The sequence below is a fragment of the Eriocheir sinensis genome, chromosome 38, assembly GCF_024679095.1.
Source record: "Eriocheir sinensis breed Jianghai 21 chromosome 38, ASM2467909v1, whole genome shotgun sequence".
NCBI lineage: Eukaryota > Metazoa > Arthropoda > Malacostraca > Decapoda > Varunidae > Eriocheir > Eriocheir sinensis.
Genome location: NC_066546.1, coordinates 12,560,489 through 12,582,162, shown reverse-complemented (window position 1 = coordinate 12,582,162; position 21,674 = coordinate 12,560,489). Strand labels below are relative to the sequence as shown.

Genomic DNA, 21,674 nt, shown 5'->3' with positions numbered 1-21,674 from the left:
GGGGATTAGCGTCGCCCTCTGGTGATTTGCGGACGCCTTAGTGTATTTTTAGAGCGAAGTAGAAAGAGTATGTGAACTATAATGAACTTCGTAACTCTATTAGTGGTTTGTTGACAAGTGTGTATTTTAGGACCGAACTTCAGTCACTCTTTTAGGGGTTTATTAATGAGTGAGTGTGTTTCAGGAACGATGTGGAAACGGTGTAAAAACTAAATCGAACTTAAGTAACTTTTAGTAACTTTTAGTGTGATTTTGGTGAGTGAGTGTAATTTAAGACCCACTTAAGAACTGAACCGTTGTTAAGTTACTCATTTAGTGTGTGTTTGACGAGTTCGTGTACTGAAAAAAGCATAAGAACTTGACCGAACGTATATACCTCTTCGTGTGTGTTTGACCAGTGAGTGTTTAGAGACATAGTAAGAACTGAACCAAAACTTAAATTACTCTCTTAGTGGAATTTTGACGCGTGGGTGAAAGTTTAATCAAATGGTGGAGTGAAAACCTAACAGTGTAAGAGACTCAATTCGGACATAAGGCGCCTTCTTTGTGGTTTAGTTACCAGGAAAAGTTAAGCAAAATACGGAGAAGTAGAAATATAGTATAAAAGTGAACCGCTACTACTTCTACTATCTCCACCACCACTACTACTACTACTACTACTACTTCAAGAACTGCAACTACCTATACTACCACCGCCTTTGCCTCCACTACTGTCACTACCATCACTGCTACCACCCATACGTCCTCTACCACACTGCTACCTCTGTTTCCATCGCCCTCACCAACACCACCGTCGCCGTGTCTGTTATCGCCGCCAGGACTCAAGATTTTACCCGGCGGCGTTCAGTCACCTGGATGGGATGACAGGTGAGTGTTTTTTTTTTTTTTTGCCTCCTACTTCTGGTTGTTTGTTTTGTTTGTCGTTGTGCCATGGGCGTTTGTTGTTGTTGATTTGGTATTACTAGTTTTTTTTAACGTTCAGCCCACAGCACCGGTAGGCTTTCTTGTTGGGCTCTGATGGTCGGCCCAGCCCTTTAGTGGTGCAGCAAGTGTTTAAAGTGGCGCCATCTTGTATCTGTTATTACTTCTTCTGTTCATTCAATAACAAAAATATCAAATATACTACTACGACTACTACTACTGCTACTACTACTACTACTTCTACTACTACTACTACTACTACTACACACACACACACACACACACACACACACACACACACACACACACACACACACACACCTTTAAACACTAGCAAATGCGATTCAGCCCAGCCATTCCCTTTCCTGGAACCCTTTGCCTCCCCTCCTTCCACTCCTCCCCCCTTTACCCTCTCCACCGCCCACCCCACTCGTTCCAGTGAGCCTAAAAGTGGATCAGAGAGAGGGACAATTTGTTTACCTGGCCCTCACAGGTGGGTAATTAGCAGGTAAAATGATGTCAGCTTGTTAGTGGGGCGAAGGGGTGACGGTGTGTGGGAGGAGGTGGCCACGCTGGGGGTGTTTTGTTAGGTGTGTGTGTTTGTGTGTGTGTATGTGTGTATGTGTGTGTGTGTGTGTGTGTGTGTGTGTGTGTGTGTGTGTGTGTTATGCAAAAATATCGATTGTAGTATTGTATTATTATTATTATTATTATTATTATTATTATTATTATTATTATTATTATTATTATTATTATTATTATTATTATTATTATTATTAGTAGTAGTAGTAGTAGTAGTAGTAGTAGTAGTAGTAATAGAAGTAGTTGCAGCAGTTGCTACTATTTGTATCAGTAGTAGTACAACGAAACTCGTAGTGCTTTCAACATATTAAACAAATTTTCCTGGACGTTGTTCGAAAATGTTTTTGTAAAAAGGAAAGTTGAGTTCTGTTGAAAATTATATATTCATCCTTACCCTTAATGGTGTCCCTTACAACTATAATTACAAAGATATAGCAGCAACGCGTCATGGACATCAGATGTTGTTTTCTCAAAAGGTCATCCGCCAGTGGAACAACTTTCTTCCAGTAGTTGATACGAAAACGATAAACTTTAAAAATCGCATTGAATGTTACTTCGTGTCGACGTGCGAGAATTGAGCGCTCCCGCAGCTACTCACCAGAAGTGCTTTAATTTGTTCCATTGGTCACTGAAGTGCCGGACGAACTGATGGAAATCTTCAGCAGGCAGTACCGTTGAAAACTTACGTACTTTCTGCTGGCCGCTCTTCCGTGTTACCATATTCAACCCTTTTCGTCTCGTCTCGTCGCGGCGTCAGACTCCCCGCGGCCGCCCGTGACCGCGCCAGTACACTCGAGGAAGGAGTCCCCTTTATGGGCCTCCAGCCAGTGTGTTATTAACCTTTGCTCCGGTAAGGATCATATCGTACATCTTGAGAGTTGTTCAAACTGTTCACTCACTCTTCAGAAATACGATAATGCCGCTTATTGCCGCCAGGTGGACGGCTCGCCTGGGTTATTACCTGCCCTCACCTGCCGGGCGCCGCCACTCACCTGTTTCTGTTTCCTTTGTTGTCGCCTGACTCGAGGACGCGATGAAGTTTTTGTCGCACTCCATCTCTTTGTCTGTTTGTCCGTAACCAAAATATCTTGAAAAAAAGGGTTCTCATAGCATATACACATAACATCGCTGGGTGAATAAATAACAGATTGACATAGTTACCAAATACACAAGATAACATCCCTGGGTGACTATCTCCAACTGATTAACTTCTGAGACCATTCCGATGAGAACTCACTGTATAAAACAACGTATTCCACAGAACACGTATCGCCCACCATAGTGACCTGTTTCCATCTGACGAAACGGAGGACAGAGTAGGGAGATTGTGTGTGTAGTATGAGGTATGTAGATCTGGCAGAGACTGGGAGAGAAAGGAGAAAGAAGGGAGGGTGTGCGACGGTGTGAGAGAGCTGTGAAGGGCTGATCAGAGGCGATGCATAGGACAAAACATATGACACCTGCTTTGCGTGACGTTGTGATGTGTTGTAAACGTTTCGCGCTGAACGGAATGAACGTTTACTGACTGGAGGGTGAGACGGACTTAATGAGCATTGTTGTTGTTGCTTTTTCTGCTCGTTTCATAATGTTTCTGCGCGCCAGGTAATATCGGAGCTGCCCATTTGACACCTTTTTAATTAAGGCTGACGTTAATCCACCTCCATTCCTCACCCTCCTGCCCCTTCCTCCCTCACTCCCTCCCTTCTTCAGTTCCCTCCCTTGCACTTCTCCCTTCTTTCCTTCCTCTCTTCTTCAGTCCTCTTCCTTGCTGTCTTCCCTTCCTTCCTCCCTCCCTTCTTCAGTTCTCTTCCTTGCTCTTCCTCCCTCCCTTCTTTAGTTCCCTCTCTTACTCCTCCCTTCCTTTACTCGGCTTTCCCTTCCCTCTGTTTATTCCTTTCTTCGTTACGTTCCTTGCTCTCAACCTTTCGTTCTTCCGTCTTTTCCTTCCTCCCTTCTCTCCCTCTGTTTCTTCGTTCCTTCATTCCCTTCCTTTCTCCGTCTCTCCCTTTCTTCCTTCCTTTCCTCTGTTTCTTCTCCCTTCCCTCCATTCTCTCCTTCAGTCTCGTCATATTTATTTCTTCCCTCCTTTCCTTTTCCTCCATTTCGTCGTTCTTCCTCCATTCTCCCTCCACCGTCTCTGCCCTCCCTCTATACTGTCTCCTTCCTCTCCCTCCACCCGGCTTCTCCCTTCCTTTCCTCCCTTCGTCTCTCATTTCCCTACCTTTTCTTTCTCTCCCTCTTTTCTCCCCTCCCTTCTTCCTTCCCTCCTTACTTTCACTTTACTTTCTTTTCTTTCAAGTTCTTTCCTTCTCTCTTTCCCTCTCGTCACCTTCTGTCCTTTACCATCTCGTCTCCTGTCTCCTTTTTTTCTCTTCTTCCCTTCTTTACCTTCTTCTTTCCGCTAATCTCTCCTTTGTATCCGCGTATTCTTCCTTTTTTTCTCTCTTTTTTGTATCCTGCCTCTTTGCATCCCCGAACTTTTATTTTCTTTCTTTGTTACTCATGCAGTATTTACTCTCTTACTTCTTTCCACTATTTCCCTCTTTTGTTTCTCTATTCCAATCTTCGTCTCCTGTTATCGTGTTGTTTTCCTATTCTCTTCTATCCACGTTCATGTTCGTTCAACTTTGCATCTTCACTTTTCTCTTTCTTTCCTTCAACTGTTGCCAACTTGACCTCTTCTGACTTCACTCCTTTGTTTTTCTTTATTCTTTCCATCTCACTTTTATTTTTGCGTCTGCTTTTTCTTCTTTATCAATCACTAACGCCTCTCCTTGACTGTCCTTCTTTCTTCACTTTTTTCTTCTGTCTCTCTTCCTCCTTTTCCTTTTTCCTGTTTGCTTCTTCTCTTTTTATTCCTGTGTCAAAATCTTCAGTTCTTTTCATTTCATTTTCACCCTTTTATCGACTGTTCTGGCAATGTTTTTTTTTTCATTTCACTTGTTCATCTCTCTTTCTCCTCTCCCTTTTCCACTTTTCCTCTTCTCTTTTTATTCCTGTGTCAAAATCTTCAGTTATTTTCATTCTATTTTCACCCTTACATCGACTTAACTCATTTACTCTCCTTCCATTGTTTTTTTTTTCATTTCTATCTCGTTTACTTCATATTTTCTTTTCTTTATCTTTCAATCACGTATTTTATTACTTTTCTTCACTTTCTCAGTTTTCTTCTGTCATTCTTCTTCTTTGTCTCTCTTTTCATATATTTATTCTCGTCTGTTCTTTCCCTTTGTTATTTTTGCCGTTGTTATTTTTTTCTTCGTTATTTTTGTCTTCGTTCATCTTTGTATATGTTTTTTTCTCTCCTCCATTACTAAGTTGTTTACGTAATTTCCCATGTTTCTTTGTGTCCTCCTTTCCTCCTTGCAAGCAGCCCGTAAATCTCTTCCTCCTCCTCTTCCTCCTCCTCCTCTTGATCCTCCTCCTCCTCCTCCTCCTCCAGTTTCCTTCTCTTGTTCCTCGTCTTCCTCCTCCTCTTTCTCACACTTCCTCTCCCCGTCTCCCTCTCTCCTGTTTCTCTTTATCTTCCTTTCTATCTTTAGTTTTTAATCACACAAATTGAAGGAAACAAAGGAGGGACCCAAAATAAGAAAAGAGAGGAGGAAGAAAAGAAAAAAAATAATGGAAAACTTTTACCACTGCACTTAAGAGTAAAGAAAAGTTGAAAAAAAGAAGAGAAAAGAAAAGATAATCTATTTTGCTGGTAATTTGATGCTGTAATCCACTTTTTTTTTGCGTTGTACTGAGATCGTATGGAGGAGAAAAAAGAGGGTAAGATGATGAATAAGGAGGTAGGAGATAAAAGGGAATTGATTATATTTACTAACTATTGTGCATTTCCTGGAGTCTGTATTTTTGTCTGTCTGTATCTGTCTGTCTGTCTGTCTCGATGTTTTTTTTTCTTTCCCTTTATTTCTTTTCTTTCTCTTTTCCTCTTTTTTTTTGGTTCTCATTCTTTATTTTTTTCTTTTACTTCCTTTCTCTTATTCTCTTTCTCTTTTTTACTTCATTTTTTCTTCATTTTTCCTTTCATAATCTTTCTTTTTTCTTTCATTTTCTTCCTTTTTCATTCATTCATTCAGCCATTCATTCATTCATTCATCATTTATACTCTCTCTCTCTCTCTCTCTCTCTCTCTCTCTCTCTCTCTCTCTCTCTCTCTCTCTCTCTCTCTCTCTCTCTCTCTCTCTCTCTCTCTCTCTCTCTCTCTCTCTCTCTCTCTCTCTCTCTCTCTCTCTCTCTCTCTCTCTCTCTCTCTCTCTCTCTCTCTCTCTCTCTCTCTGCCCCCCCCTCCCTCGTGAAGATTTTCGTGTCTGCCCGACTCACTCTCGCGTCCTGAGTCTAAAGGAAGCGTCAACTGGCTATCTGGGTGTAAGTTTTTATCGTGTGTGTGTGTGTGTGTGTGTGTGTGTGTGTGTGTGTGTGTGTGTGTGTGTGTGTATGTGTGTGTTCAGTCCTTCCCTTCCCTTCCCCACTGGAATGATTGAGGGTTTGAGGGTGGAGGGAGTGAAGGAAAGGGGGAATATTGAGGAAGGGAGGCGAGATGTGGTCTGGAAGGAAGGAGGAGAGAATATAGAGAACAGGATGTGGAAGAGGCGGGACTTAAAGAGGGGAAGACGGAGGAAAAGTGGATAACTTGCATGCAGAAATGGAGACGGATAAGAAACGAAGTAATAGGAGCAAAAAGGAAAGGAGAAATGAATAAACAGATAACAAATGACTAGAGAAAAGGAGAATTGAGGAAATATTGTTGGGATAGGAGAGAATCATGATATAGAAGAGGAGGAGAAGAAAGGAGAGGAAGGAGGAGAAACAGACGTAGGAGGAAACAGGAGGATGGGGAATGAGGAAAACGGAGACAAGAGAAGTAAACGGAGGAGGAAAGGAAGACGATAGGATGAAGGAGGAAAAAATGAGGAATAGGAGGAGGAAATAGAAGAAGGATGAACGGTAGAACAAGAAGGCAGAGGAGGAAGAAAATAGAGAATGAAGGAAAGCATAGAATAAGGAGGCAAATAAGAAGGCGAAGGATGTTTGATAAAAAGAGGAAACAGTAGGAAGAGGAGGAAGAGGAATAGTAGGAAGAGGCATATGAGGAGGAAGAGGAAGAGGAAGAGGAAGAGGAGGAGGAGACAGAGCCATTTAGATAAACAAACCGATGCTGTAATGGCGTCCACATATTGAATTTATAATGAAGAATATCCTGCCAGTGTTTGATGGATTGGTTCAGTGTGTGTGTGTGTGTGTGTGTGTGTGTGTGTGTGTGTGTGTGTGTGTGTGTGTGTGTTCGTGTGTATGTGTGTATGTGAATTAGTTTGTCCTTTATATTCCCTTTATCTATATATTCGCTTTCTTTTTTCCTCTTCCTGTTTTCGTCATCCTCACTCCTCTTCTTCCTCTTCTCTTCTGTTTCCTTCTTTATCCTGTATCATCCTCTTCCTCCCTTTCCACTTGCTTCTTCTCTTCTTGCTTATTTCCTCCTTCATTCCATCTTTCAGCTTCTCCATCCCTCATTTCTCTTATTCTATTTCTTCCTCTTTCCCTTTCCTGCTTTCCTTTCCTTCTCCCTCTTGGTCAATAACAGATCGAACAGGAATCGGAGGTAGGTTGATCATTGCCTATCACTCCCTTCCCTCCTTTATTTCCTCCTCCTTCCCTCCCTCCTTTCCGCTTTCCTTCCTCCCCTCTTTCCACCCTCCATCTCTCCTTCCTTCCCTTCAATCCTCCTTTCTCACTACTCCTCTCTCTCCTACCTCCGTTCCTCCTTTCTTCTCTCCCTTCCTCCCTACATCCCTCATTCCCTCTCTCCTTCCCTCTCTACACCCTCCATTCATCCTTTCTTCCCTCTCTCCTCCTCTCTCCCTCCCTCTAGTGGATTGCCAATTGGCCACAGAGAGCCTTATCACACACCTGAGGAGGCCCGGCCAGGTAATCTTGCTCACCTGCACCCTTCAGCCAATGAGGTTTAAGGGACCCCCGAGAAAGGTTATTTTTGGTTGAAGAGGAAATCAGAAAAATCGGGAGTGTTTGGACGCGGATCTTGGGAGGCCTTATTGCGAAACTCTACGGTGAATGCTAGCCAGGGTTAATTATTCAGAAGCTTGGGATTTGAGTATGGATAGGAGGTATGTGATTGGATTTAGGAATGATGAATGAAATAAGATAGAATCAGAGTATGTAGGAATAGTGGACGCTTGAAGGAGTTAGGAGAGCATTGCTTTAGACGGAATATAAAGACCAGGGTATGTAGAAAATGAAATATAGTTAAATGCAGAGATAGGAAGAAATTGAGAGATGAAATTAAAAAATCCCAGAGTATGTAAAAACTGAATGTGATTGAATGTAGGGAGTTGGAAAGGAATGATGGATGTGGCAAAAAAGACCACTGTGTGTAGAAAATGAGATGGGATTAGATACAAGGAGTTGAATAAGTTGTAGTAGATGGAATACAAAAAAAAAAAAGAAATACCAATGTGTGTAGAAAATAGAATGCTTGAATGCAAGAAGTTATGAAGGAACTGAAATTAATGGATGTAGAATAGCAGTGAGATGTTTTTAGTGAAGTTTTGAAAGTTTTGTAATTCTAAGGCGAAGGGAAGAACATTCACGATAAAAAGTATGTGATGTAAAATATGATAGAGGAGGAACTGTACCGCGAAAATGTGGACTACTGAAGGGAAAAAATATAGCTTAAGAAAAGTGAAGATAATGAAAACCGATACCATTGGAAAATTACATGAGAACAGAAATGAAATGAGAACCGGAAATCTAATTGGTATATCAAAACAGCGAGAAAATTTATTGAAAAGTGCGGAATTAAGTAAAATAGGATACGAAAACTGAAATGAAAAGAAATTATATGAAACGAAAATGAAGTTAAATGAGAACCGAAAATCAAATAAGCACATCAAAACAGATATAAATGAATGAAAAGCGAAATTAGGTAAAACACGATACGAAAACTGAAGTGGAAAAAAAATATATGAAACGAAAATGAAGTGAAATGAAGTTAAATGAGAGCCGAAAATCAAATTAGCACATCAAAACGGGTATAATTGAATGAAAAGGAGGAATGAAGGAGCAAAATATGATATGAAAACTGAAATAAAGGGATATTATATGAAATGGAAATCGAAGTGAAATGGAAAGGAAACCGAAACAAAAGATAATCGAAGCCACTGTAACGAAGCAACACCAGGCACTGACCTTAAAAGTTTATGATTCATTTAGACGCATCTTTTAAACCTAATGAAGAAAGACGAATGTGAATTTAAAAACGCAGTAGAATAAAAAAAAAGTGAAGATAGCATCAGACCCATTAGAAACGTAGGTGTAATATTGCCTCCCACAGGTATTGTTGGGAAGGTAATTACAGGTGTAGAGAGTACATACAGGTGAGATAGTGCAAGGTACGTCTACGCTCCGCCATGCTTGTTGTTAATGGAAGTGGTAGATAAGGAAAATGAATTGGGTTGTTAGTGTCTGGAACTGGCTTTGATGTTTCTATTTGTTTTTCCATTTTTGTTTTGTTGTTTTCCGGTTCTGTGTTTGTTATTTTATCGTTTCATTGTTGATGTTTTTCTTTTTTTTGTTGTTCTTACCTTCCCTCCTTTCTTAATCGGCTTTTGTCTCTCTCCATTTTAATTCATTTTCTTGTTTTCGTTCGTAATATTTGCCCTTTCTTCCTGTCCCTTCATATTCTGTTCTTGCTCCTATTCATGTACTTTTGTTGCTAAAATATTTCTTCTTTTCCTGTTTCTTTTGTTAATCTTTTTTTTTTTCTTTTTTTACTCTTTCGTCTTCATCATCATCATCATCTTCCTGCTCATCAATAATAACCCTCCTAAAGTACGTCAAAGTCAACTGTTCATGAAGAAGACAAACATCGAGGTAATGGGTAAGTTCTCCCTCCACCATCACCGCCCCCTTCACCACCTCCAACCAGTATCATATTTTTCCCCCACACCACATAACATCCGTCCAGGTGAGAGTCTGGAGATTTGCATAGTTCCCCAGGTAAGCCAAATATTATGATTAGCCCTTAATTCACAGGTACTTCTTTCTCTCCGTCGGTCTGTCTGTCATTTTCTCTCTCTCTCTTTCTTTCTTTCTCCCTCGAATAATTAGATTTAGAAGAGAGAGGAGGAAGGAAGAAGAGGAAGAAGAAGAAGAAGAAGGAAGAAGAAGAATTGTAGGAGGGCGATAATGATGACGACGATGATGATGATGATGATGATGATGATGATGATGATGAGGAGGAGGAGGAGGAGGAGGAGGAGGAGGAGGATAAGAAGGAGAAGGAAGAAGAGGTGACTAATTATTGTGTTTTTGTCTTTCCAGGTGAGTGTTGCCGTGGTTCACCTGGTAACGAGGCTGGACAGGTAAGGTGAAAGTGGGTGTTTCTCTCTCTCTCTCTCTCTCTCTCTCTCTCTCTCTCTCTCTCTCTCTCTCTCTCTCTCTCTCTCTCTCTCTCTCTCTCTCTCTCTCTCTCTCTCTCTCGTGTTTTTTTCTTTATTTCCTTCGCCACTTCACTATGTTTGCTTTTCTGTCTGTTTGCCTACTTCGATGTTTTTGTAGGGTCTGTTTTTCCGTCGTCTGTACGTGTGTTTGTCTGTTTCGTTATCTCGCTGTCTGTGTTTGTTTTGTATGGTCTGTTTGTTTACTGTGGTGGTGTTTATATGAATGGTACTTTCTTTGTTTTATATGTTAAGGTGTGTGTCTGTCTGTCTGTTTGTCTTTTTATTTTGAGTGTCTGTCTTTCATGCTGTCTGGGTTGTGTCTGTGTCTGTCTTTTGGTTGGTGTGTTTGTGATGTGCCTGTCTGTTTGTCTGGGTTTCCATCCGTCCGTGTCTGTCCGTCTGTCAGCCTTTGATACCCGTTTAATAAATAAATGTCAGGAAATAAAAAAAAGCAAGTCAGAACGTCAAAAAAGGGAAGAATATGAGAGAAAAGGAACGACAATTTGAGAGAGAGACGGGGAAGAAGTAAGGAAAAGTAGAGTGCGAAGGTCAGGTCACACACACACACACGCACGGACACACTTCATCCCGTGACCTGTTGTCGTAAAGTGACCCCTTGTGTTGTTGATGTTGATGTTGTAATTACTGTACGTGTTACTTTTGGTTTGTGGGTCTAATTCTGTATAGTTTGTTACTACTACTACTACTACTACTACTACTACTACTATTACTACTACTACTCTAACAACGATATTTTTTCTACTATAACTTCCCTGTGTGTCGACAAAGTTAGCGTTGTTTTTCTTTAACGCTCAGTGATGTGGAACGCCTATTAGTGTAGACATAAAGGTCCCAACAAGTAAACAACATACACACACACACACACACACACACACACACACACACACACACACACACACACACACACACATATATATATTCTCTTCCACGAACCTTTGTCTATCTGATTGTCTGTATCTGTTCGTCTTTGTGTCTGTCTGTCTGTCTCTTTTTTCTATTGCTTTTATTTTACCTCTCCTTTATTTTCTCTACTTCTCATCTTTTTTTTTACTTAGTTTACCATTTTTTGTTATTTTTTTTCTTTTTTTTTTCATTCCTATTTATTTCTGCTATCTTCCCATTCTTACTTCATTATCAATAACAACAACAACAACCTTTCAATATGGACATTACTTTCCTCTATGTCCTTATTTTCCTTCCTTTCTGCCTTCATTAAATTCATATCGCTCCATCTGTTTCAGTTTGTTTCTCTTTTTTCTTACATTAATTTTATCAGTCTTCATTTGTTCATTTATTACATTCCTCTCACGTTTTGCACTAACTATCTCTCCCTTACTTATTTCGCATTCATTTTACTGAGTCCATATTCAGTCTTCATTTGTTTGTATTTCTCCACTTTCTCGCAATCAACTTTCTTTCCACAGTTACTTTAGCCTTTCCATCTTTTTATTTTATTTTTACCATGTCATTCTTTTTCTATCCTCTGCCGTTCTTCCATTCTACTCTGTTATCTGGTCCTTTTTTTCCCCATTCAATCTTCGCAACTCTGTCTTTTTAACCCTCCATTCTCTTTTCCTTTTATTCTTTCATTTTTCTACTTATCTTTCCGCCTTTATGTCTTTTAACCCTTTTTATTCCTTCCATTCTCTTCATTTGTTTCTTTTTTATTCTTCCTTCTTTCTACTCCTATGTGTCCTCTTGTCTAACTTCCCCTATTTTCTGACCTCCCTTTTTATTCTCTTTCCTCTTTGCTGAGTCTGTTTATCCTTTTCTTTTATATTCATTTGTTTTCATGTTGTTCCTAATCCTCCTCCTCAAATGATTCTATTCTCATATCACGTTATTATATTTTTCTTTCACTTGCTTTAATCCTCCTATTTTCATCCTCTTCCTTTATTTATTTTTCCTTATTCACTCTTTCTTCATTTCCTTCATCTTGGCTTTACATCATTTTGTATTATTCCTCTCCCTTCCACTGTCCCTTGCCCCTTCTTTCCTTCTACCTCTCCCTGTATTTCTCGTCCATTTCTCACCCTCTTTCCTCACCTACGCTAAGTCCATATATCTTGTTAATTTCCACTTTCTTCCTTCTCATTAATCCTCCTTCCTTTAATGATAATACTCTTCACACCTCTTCTTTTATCATCATTCTTCTTTGTCTACCTCACCCTCTTCTCACTTCTATCCTGTATCCTGTTTGTCTTCACCCTATCTACACTTCCTCTTCCTCTTTCCTCTTGTTTTTCTTCCCCTCTTCACACCTTTGTCCTCTTTGTTTCTTTGTCTTCGTCGTCCTAATCTCACCTCCTTTATCATCCTTAATCTTTGTCTTCCTCACCTCCTTCACATTTTCTTTATCCTCTTTCTTCTTTGTCTTTCACCCTCTTCGTCTCTCTTTCTTTATCCTCATTTTCTTTGTCTTCTTCATTCTCTTCATACTTCCTTTTCCTCTTTTCCTTTTCGTGTCTTTATATTTTCTTTATATTTTTTTTCTTCATTTGTCTTTTCACTCACCTTTCCTTCTCTTTATTCCTCCTTTCTTCTTCTTCCTTTTCCTGCTTCCTTTTTTTTTCTTCCTTTTTTTTCCTCTTCTGTTTTTCTTTTTTCTTTTTCTTTATCCTCTTTTTTCTTTTTTTCCTGTTTTCCTCACACTTTCTTTTCTTTATGATTATCTCTTGTCTTCTTTCTCTCTTACTTTTTTATTATTTTCTTCTCTTGTCTTTTTCACTCTCCAGGTTTCATTTATTCTCATTTCTCTTTCTTCCTCACATTTCACACCTTTTCCTCTTTCTTCGTTTTTCTTCCTCGCCTTTTTCACTTCATTTATCATTCATCTTCTTTGTCTTCCTCTCTCTTCAAATCTTTTCTTCATTCTCCTCCTCCTCATCATCCTCTGCACACCTTTTCCTCTTTCTTCTTTTTCTTCCTCTCCTTCACCTCCTATATCACCATTGTCTTCCTCATTCTTCTCATCTTTTCTTCATTCTCCTCCTCCTCCTCCTCCTCTACACACCTTTCCTTCTTGCTCCTTTGTCTTCCTCGCCTTCTTCACCTCCTTTATCCTTCATCTTCTTTGTCTTCCTCACTCTTCTCATCTTTTCTTCATTCTCCTCCTCCTCCTCCTCACCCTCTACCCACCTTTTCTTTCTCCTTTGTCTTCCACGCCTTCTTCACCTCTTCTATCCTCTGTCTTCTTTGTCTTCCTCACTCTCTTCACACCACCTTCCAAGTCCACGTTCCTTTCCCTTCCTTTCTCCTCGCACATCATCACGCCAACAAAACAGGTGACTTATGACCCTATCCAGTACCTTAATTAATACCACCTGGACTTACCTGCCGAGCTACCTGAAGGAGGGAGGCATGAAGGGGGGAGTAATCGGCTATAATTGGGGACAGGGGGGAGGGGGCCACGGGGGGAGGGGAGGGATGGGGGAGGGGGGGAAGGCAAGGGGGGTTGTCATTAGAGTCCGTCCCACCTGTGCATTACCTGGGCTATGGGAGTTTTAATTTAGTTTAGCGTCGTGTTCATTTTTTCTAATATTGTATTGCATTGTATTGGAGTCTGGCGTGTAGTGATTGTAAGGCTGTTCTATTGGTCACGTATTTCTTTGTGTATTATATCTCTTGGTAAGGTGTAGAAGGGGTTAAACCGAAGACGAGAGAGGGAAAGGGTCAGTGAACGAGAAACACCCCGATATTGTGAAGGGTGAAGAGTGAAGAATGAGAGGCCAGAAGAGAGGTCAAGGTCATAAAGAAAGGTCAAAGTAAAAAAATGAGTGTAGAAGAGAGGTTAAGGTCAAGAAGATAGGTCAAGGTCAAAAAGAGTGCAGAAAAGAGATCAAGATGAAAAAGAGAGGTCAGATGAGAGGTCAGGCTGAAAAAGAGAGGTCAGAAGGGAAGTAAAGGTCAAGAAGAGAGGTCAAAAGAGATCAAGGTAAAAATGAGAGTGTAGAAGAGAGGTCAAGATGAAAAAGAGAGGTCAGAAGAGAGGTCAAGATGAAAAGAGAGGTCAGAAGGGAGGTCAAGGTAAAGAAGAGAGTGCGGAAAAGAGGTCGAGATGAAAAAGAGAGGTCAGGGTCAAAAAGAGAGGTCAAGGGCAAGAAGAAAGACCAGAAGAGGGGTCAAGAATGAGAGTTCAGGAGAGAGGTCAAGGAGAGGCCAGGAGAGAGGTCAACTTCGCACCTAATAAAACATTCAGGAGGTTACTTAATGATGAACTGGCTCGTACATATAAAAAAAAGTCATCGCTGGGTCGTCGAGTTTCTAAAGCCTGAAAAACGCCACCATTACATTGATTCACAAAAACGCGACATCAAAGCCTCAAAGAACAGAGAAGAGGAGAGGAAAATGCTTGGTATAACACGGCGAGGCAGGAAATGAGCGTCGTGTATTAGGAAATAGACGAGGGATGAATATACTTTAATAACGGTTTTGAATAAGAGATAGACTCGGGAAGGTAACACGTGTTGGACTGATAGCTGACGGACATTGAAAGTAACGGAGTGGCAGCCCAGGAAATGCATAAGTCAGGGCAGATAGAAGACCAGGTGGAGCGTGGAAGGAAACAGACGAGGGATGAATATACTTTAATGAGGGTTTTGAATAAGAGATAGACTCGGGAAGGTTACATGTGGAGAACTGATAGCTGACGGACAATGAAAGTAACGGAGTGGCAGCCCAGGAAATGCATAAGTCAGGGCAGATACAAAACCAGGTGGAGCATTAAAGTTAATTAGGAAACAGACAAAGGACGAATGCACCGGTTTTGAATAAGACATGGACTCGGGAAGGTCAGAGATGTAAAATTGATAGCGGACAACTAAAGTAAAGGAGTAAGGGATTGTAGAAGTCAGGGCAGGCAGAGAGACAACATAGAAAGGTCAAAGAAGGAAGGAAGAAATGGATTGGGAATAACATATATAGAACCAATAGCGGATGCATACGTAAATATTGTGAGTGTGGAGAGTGTGAAAGAAAGCCAAGCGAAAAATTATATATATTGTCAACACGAATGTAAATAATGGAGGAAGACTTCGAGTGTATTGCATTTTGCTTTCTCTCTCACTCACCTTCTTTTTGTCTGTCTGTAAATCTTTGTCTTCTTGTATCGATGAATCTGTCTGTATATATATTTCTGGCTTCCTGTATGAGCATGTCTATCGAACACTCCATCAATCTATATCTATTTATCTATCTATATGTGTGTATGGGTTTGTTTACTTATCAATCTGTTTATCTATCTAATCATGTCTCGCTATCTCATTGCAAAAAAAAGGAGTATTACCAACAACAACAGTAACGTCAACAACATCAACAACAACAATACAATAATAATAACAAGCAAAAAAAAAAAAAGGACAACGCTAAACGTTTTTATCAATTTTTCATTATTTTCCAGACGTCTTGTTCCTCTTCTCCTCCTCCTCCTCCTCCTCCTCCTCCTCCTCCTCCAACCCCCGAGAATGTCAGGCACGTTCCCCCTCGCGGTTCCTCTCGCCCGTGTGAATATGTTTTCGCCTCCTTTCCTTTTCACCAAATTACTGTTTATTATGGTGCACTAAATTTGTCATCCTCAATATTTACTCTTTTTTTCTTAGTTTTCTTTGCGTTATTCGTCTTCTTCCTTTCGTTTTCTTTTCACCAAACTCGTGTTAAATTATTTTGCACTGAATTAGTCAACCTTATATTTTCTTTCATGCTTTCTACGTTACTTTTCTGGTTCGTTTTCTAACTCTTCGTGAATTTACAGGTATCATGTTGGCCTGAATTTATCATCACATTATCTATTTTTTGTATTTTCTGTTGTTTGCGTTGCTTATTTCCTTCGCTTCCTCTCTCCTCATCAAATTACTGTTTATTATGACCGAATTTGGGATCTTCATATTTTTTTCACTTCTACTCGTATGTTCTTGGTTATTTCTCACCTTCTCTTCTTCTCCTTTTCATTGTTACTGTAAATATGTTGCAGCGAATTTGTCATCTTACTATTTTTTTCTTTTTATGTTCTTTCGTTACTTTTCTCCTCATCAAATTACTGTATATTATGTTGCACTAAATTCGTTATCTTCCTATTTATTTTTCTTTTCATGTCATTTTCTTACTTTCCTCCTTCTTTTCATGTCTTCTCATCAAATTACTGTTTTTTTATGTTGGTCTGAATTTGTCTTCTTTATATTCATCCTCATTTTCTCTCCTGTCTCTTGCGTTACTTCTCTGCTTCGCTTCCTTTCCTTCTCACCAAATTTCTATCAATATGTTGCTCTGAATAAACTCTCGCTATCATTATTACTATTTTATTTATATTCTTTTTGCTCTCATGTTCTTTGCTTAACTTTCCTCCCTCGTTAATATTCCTTCCTGCCGAGTTGCTGTAAATATGCTGTCCTGACTTTCGCCTCGGCATTATTATTATTATTATTATTATTATTATTATTATTATTATTATTATTATTATTATTATTATTATTATTGTTATTATTATATTTTTGTGTTATGTGTATTATTATTATTCCATTATTACCTTCCTATCCACCAGTCCATTACCACCCTTCCCTATCCACCAGTTATGTCCATTTCCTTCCCCTCTCCACCAGTCCCATTACCAACCCTTCCCCTTTCCACCAGTCCCATTACCAACCCTTCCCCTATCCACCAGTCCTATTACCAACCCTTCCCCTATCCACCAGTCCCCTTACCAGTCCTTCTCCAATCCACCAGTCCCCTTACCAATCCTTCCCCTATCCACCAGTCCCATTACCAATCCTTCCCCTTTCCACCAGTCCCATTACCAACCCTTCCCCTCTCCACCAGTCCCATTACCAATCCTTCCCCTATCCACCAGTGGTTTCTTACTCTCCCAAGGTTACTGTTAATATGTTACACCGAATATTTTCTTGGTATAATATGTTTTTTTTTTTTTTTATGCTTTCTCGTCTTTATTTGTCATTCGCTTCTTTCTTTCTCACGAAGTTCCTGTTAATATGTTACGGTGAAATTGTCCTCTGCGTTAATTTATTTTCCTTTCCTTTTCACTAAGTTAGGTTACGGTGAATTTGTCCCTTGTAATAATATTTTTCCTTCGTTTCCCTTCTCACCTTCTCACCTTTTCCTCTATGTTATTTTTTCTCTGCAGTCCGTTTCCTTCATTTCCCTTCTCCTCACTCTTTCATGTCCTCTCCCTTTTCATTATTTCCTTCTTTTGCTTTCTTCCTTCTCTTCATTCATTGTTTCCTTCCTTTGCTTTCTTCTTTGTCTTCATCCATTATTTCCCTCTTTCGTTTTCTTCCTTCTCTTCATCCTTTATTTCCCTCTTTCGTTTCCTTCCTTCTCTTCATTCATTATTCCTTCCCTTTGTTTTCTTCCTTTTCTTCATCCTTTATTTCCCTCTTCCGTTTTCTTCTTTCTCCTCATCCGTTATTTCCTTCCTTCGCTTTTTTCCATCTCTCCAAATCGCTGTTTACTTCTTGTTCCCATTTCCTCCTCTACATTAATTTTCCTCCTTTGCTCATCTTGTCGCCGCGTAATTTAACTTTTTTTTTTCTAATTGATTCCTGTCATTCGTTTGTTCAGCCCATAATTTATCTGCTCTCATTAATACACTTCGCCACTCATTTACTCGCCTCGGAATTGATCGGTTTTATATCAATTATCTTTGTCATTCGTTTTATTTATTACGATGTTTTTTTTGCCTCATGTTCATTAATGTGTCTCTCTTTATTTTTGTCGGTTCATTTGATCATTCGTTGCTATTTTTTTTTTTGCCGTAGTGTTTATGTCTTGGGTTATTTTTTTTTAGATATATCAACCATTACCTCAGTGTTATCCTTTTGTGTTTATTTATCTTCATCATTCATTAAGTTACTCTGTCGGGTTATTCATGTTATCTTTCGGTATTTATTGTTTTTTAATATGCGTTAGAATTTGTATGTCTTGGAAGCTCATTTTTCCTTCTAATATATCAACCATTACCTCAGTGTTATCCTTTTATGTTTATTTATCTTCATCATTCATCAAGTTACTATGTCGGCTCATTCATATTATTATTCGGTACTCATTGTTTTTTTTTAATCTGCGTTAGAATTCGTATGTCTTGGAAGCTCATTTTTCCTTCTAATATATCTACCATTACCTCACTGTTAGCTTTGTGTGTTAGTTTATCTTCATTATTCACTAAGTCACTCTGCTACTTTAACCATAGTAGGTGTTAACGTCTAAATTTGACCCTCTGTTTTTGGGCTGTCATTCTATTTTCTTTACAATAGCAGTCATAGCGGGCTTAATCTCTCTTATCCTTTTTTGTACTTTTTTCTGTTTCCTGGTACTTTTTCTTCATCCTTTTCGTCTCTTCCTTCTCCTCCTCTCCTCCCTCCCTTCTTTCCTTCCTTCCCTCCCTCTCTCCTTTTCTTTCTCCGGTCCTTTCCCTTATTTTTTATGTTTTCCCCTTGAGCTGCTTCCTCTGCCGTAAAGTAAGGAGATTCCGCGTAAAAACTCGTTTCCAGAGAGTAGAGTGTTTTCCAGTACGTACACACATTGAGACGAAACTATCGGTGCGTGGATCGCGTGAGGAAACTCGTGACTCAAACGACGGCTACTGTAGAATACTGCCCCTTGATCTTGCAATAATTTTCTTCCTTCGCTTCTTATCCCCTTTTCATCGAGTTAATATGTTGCAGTCAATTTAATCTTTGCATTCACTTTTATCTCTCTTCGTTCCCTTCCTTTCTTCTCTGCATTAATTTTCCCTCATCATGCCTTCATTCACCAGTTTGCAGGTAATGATAATGGGTCGCTGAAGTTGTCCCTCGCAGTCGTGCATTGATGAGCAGGCCATCTATCGCCCGCTATCGACATTTCTTCACCTACACTCACTCGGCGGGCAGACACGCGTACCAACCTCACCGGGGCATCACGAGCCGTCCCCACAATTCACGGAGCCGCGGATCCCAACCTCACGCCCTTTGATCGCGTAAATTATGCCTCGTTAACAATTAGTTTTAGCGTGAGAATAATTTTTACGTTAATATCCTCACCTTGACCGACGGGCGATTACAATACAAGGAAACCGGTAATTGATTCTTGCGATATTAATTAGTTAAGGTGAGTTTCTTTTTTTCTTCATTACTTCTACGCTAATATCCGTGCCCTTGACGAGGCGGGTGATTGCAATAAAAGATAAGAGGTAATAGTGCAGTAAACAACGATTAAGATATTAGGAGATTTTAAGATAATGAAAGCAAATTACAGACGCCGGACAGATGGAAAGTAAAATAGTAAAGATTGCGAGGGACACAGACACAGTAAAACGTATAGATACTCAGATAAACAGACATACCAGGAAGGCGACGCGTGACGGTAAAACATGAGGAAGACTAAATGGAGGAAAATGGGAATGAAAACACGTAGATAGGAAGTAAAGGAAGAGTTCAAGGTAAATGAATGTGAATGGAGCATGATAGGAGAACGCGAGGAATGTTTAAAGAAAGGAAGGAAGGAAGAACTTGAGTGTCAAAACGTAGCTAGAAAGAAAATGGAAAGTGAACGATATTTATGAAGGAAAGAAGAAAGGTAAGTACGAATGCAAGAAGAAATGAACGTGAAATAAAAGATGAAGGTAAATTAGAAGAAAAACAACTAGAGAACGTATGTAAGAAACGAAAAAAATAGGACTAAATGAAAGAGAAGAAAAAGAAGTGGAAGATGTATGCAAATTATTATTAAACGAAAGAAAAAGCAAATATATGTAATTAGCAAAGTTAATCCTGAAAGAAGAAGAAGAAGTAAAAGTTTAGACGAAGATCAATAATGCGAGAAACTACCAAGGAAAGAGGAATGCAAGAGGAGTATTCAAAAAGTCACAAAAAGGGAGACTAGAAAGATGACATTTGTGAGAGGTCGAAGCTAATTGTCACGTTAGAACAATTACACGGCGAAAAAGTGTGAGTCGTGAGTGAGAGGGTGAAGGAAGTGGTGTGGAAGAAGTATTAGATTAGACGTCAATTGCGAGCGAAATACTGATGGAGGAATACGCAAATGATATAGAGAAAAGGAGTGAACGAGAGGAGGAAAATAAAGGGACGTTAGAGGAAATAAAGAAACATTGGAAAGGAGTGAACGAGAGGTGGAAAATAAAAGGAAGTTAGAGGAAATAAGGAAACGTATTGGAAGGGAGTAACCGTGAAGTAGAAAATAAAAGGAAAACGGAAAAAATAAAGAAATATATTGGAAAAAAGTGAACGGGAGGTAGAAAATTAAGGGAAGATAAAGGAAAAAGCACCATATTGAAAAGAAGAACTGAAGGAGAGAGGGAAAATAAAAGGAAGATGGAAGAAATAAAGAAAAAAAGTCGAAAAAAGAGAATGGTGTAGAAAATAAAGGGTAATATCACAGTAATTAGAGAAGGAAATGTATAAGATATGAATGAGCGACTAAAGGAAGAATTAATAGAAGAGTTTTGAGGTGTAAATTATATTGCAAGCGACAGATGGATTTAATGTGGGCAATAAATAGACCTTGATGGATGAGGAGACAAGATATATTATGATTGAGGGAATTGAAATATCAGGAAGTGTTTTGGAGGGAGGAAGAAAAGAAGAGGAAGAAGAAAACAAATTATCAGGTTGTGTGTTGTTTTGTGAATAAATGAAAAATGGGAAGCAAAGTGAACAATAGAAGAGGAAGAAGAAAAATATCAGAATGTAGTTTTTGTGGATAAATGAAAAAGGGAAGAAAAAAAAAGGAAGAAAAGAAGAAAATATCAGAAGGTAGTTTTTGTGGATAAATTGAAAAAATGGGAAGAAAAATTAACAAAAGGAAGAAAAGAAGAAAAATATCAGAATGTTGTTTTGTGGATACATGAAAAAGGGAAGAAAAATTAATAAAAGGACGAAAAGAAGAAAAATATCAGAAGGTTGTTTTGTGGATAAATGAAAAGAGGGAAGAAAAATTAACAAAAGGAAGAAAAGAAGAAAAAGATTAAGGACAACTGGTGATAGATAGACAGATTGATTAATAGAGAGACAGAGAAAGAGATAGATAGATAGATGAATATATAGAATGAGAGAGAGACCCAGTAATAAAAAAAAGATAAAACAAAACAACTTACAGTGAACTAAGGCAAAAGAAGACGAGGCAAGGTGTGGCTGACGTGTCCTCGCAATGTAAAGTCCAGTTATTAGCGACGACGAAGAAGACGATGAAGAAAAACCACAACGAAACAGAGAGAAAATAAAAGATTAATTTTGGTGCTGTTAATAAGGCTGACGATTATTGAGGCGTGTGAAAGGTGCGTGCGAGGAGGAGGAGGAGGAGGAAGAGGAGGAGGAGGAGGAAGAGGAGGAGGAGGAGGAGAAGGAGAATAGAAAAAGAATAGGGAAAGACCTTGAAAGAGAGAGAGCAGGGGGGGTTGCTGATAAGGTGGAGAAGTGAAATATTTTACTTCAGAAATATAATTTATGGATTCTGTATGACCGAGTGGTAACATTCTCTCTCTCTCTCTCTCTCTCTCTCTCTCTCTCTCTCTCTCTCTCTCTCTCTCTCTCTCTCTCTCTCTCTCTCACTCTCTCTCTCTCTCCAACTGCCATAGAGGGGTTTCTTTTTTTCCTTTTTTCTATTTTCTTATTCATATTCAATTTTCCTTTTCTTCGTCTTTATCCGATTTTCCATTTCTTATTCGTCTTCATTTCTTTTCTCCTT

At 39.3% G+C, this 21,674-nt stretch overlaps 1 long non-coding RNA gene across 1 annotated transcript in view; it reads left to right on the top strand.

Moving 5' to 3' along the window:
* The first annotated feature begins 276 nt into the window (after window positions 1-276).
* The window catches only part of LOC127008678 (uncharacterized), a 200,516-nt gene continuing 179,118 nt past the window's right edge, over window positions 277-21,674 (top strand). The window contains exon 1 of the long non-coding RNA XR_007761244.1: window positions 277-867. This is a non-coding gene — a long non-coding RNA (uncharacterized LOC127008678). The remainder of the gene's footprint in view (window positions 868-21,674) is intronic.